Below are 955 nucleotides of genomic sequence, written 5' to 3'. Positions count from 1 at the left end.
TCTGCAGGAGGCCCTGGCGCATGAATCTGTGCAGCGGGAACGACCTCGGAGCACCAGGGGCCGAGAAAACCACAGTCTCATGGGGCCGGACAATCAGGGTCAGGGGAAAATCCAATATATATCTGGTGATATCTCGGGTGCTATTAAAGATAGCGCAATAAACTAAAGTGAATTATCTGCAGGAGGCCCTGGCGCATGAATCTGTGCAGCGGGAACGACCGCGGACCACCAGGGGCCGAGAAAACCACCGTCTCATGGGGCCGGACACTCAGGGTCAGGGAAAAATCCAATATATATCTGGTGATATCTCGGGCGCTATTAGAGACAGCGCAATAAGCCAAAGGGAATTATCTGCAGGAGGCCCTGGCGCATGCATCTGTGCAGCGGGATCGACCGCGGATCACCAGGGGCCGAGAAAACCACCGTCTTATGGGGCCGGACACTCAGGGTCAGGAAAAATCCAATATATATCTGGTGATATCTCGGGTGCTATTAGAGATAGCGCAATAAACGAAAGTGAATAATCTGCAGGAGGCCCTGGCGCATGAATCTGTGCAGCGGGAACGACCGCGGACCACCAGGGGCCGAGAAAACCACCGTCTCATGGGGACGGACACTCAGGGTCTGGCGAAAATCCACTATATATCTGGTGATATCTCGGGTGCTATTAGAGATAGCGCAATAAACCAAACTGCATTGTCTGTAGGAGGCCCTGGCGCATGAATCTGTGCAGCGGGAGCGACCTCTGACCACAAGGGGCCGAGAAAACCACAGTCTCATGGGGCTGGACACACAGGGTCAGGGAAAAATTCAATATATATCTGGTGATATCTCGGGTGCTAATAGAGATAGCGCGATAAACCAAAGTGAATTATCTGCAGGAGGCCCTGGCGCATGAATGTGTGCAGCGGGAACGACCTCGGACCACCAGGAGCCGAGAAAACCGCAGTCTCAT

Source organism: Nomia melanderi, unplaced genomic scaffold, assembly GCF_051020985.1.
Source record: "Nomia melanderi isolate GNS246 unplaced genomic scaffold, iyNomMela1 scaffold0014, whole genome shotgun sequence".
Taxonomy (NCBI): domain Eukaryota; kingdom Metazoa; phylum Arthropoda; class Insecta; order Hymenoptera; family Halictidae; genus Nomia; species Nomia melanderi.
Note: the sequence above shows the minus strand (reverse complement) of the source record.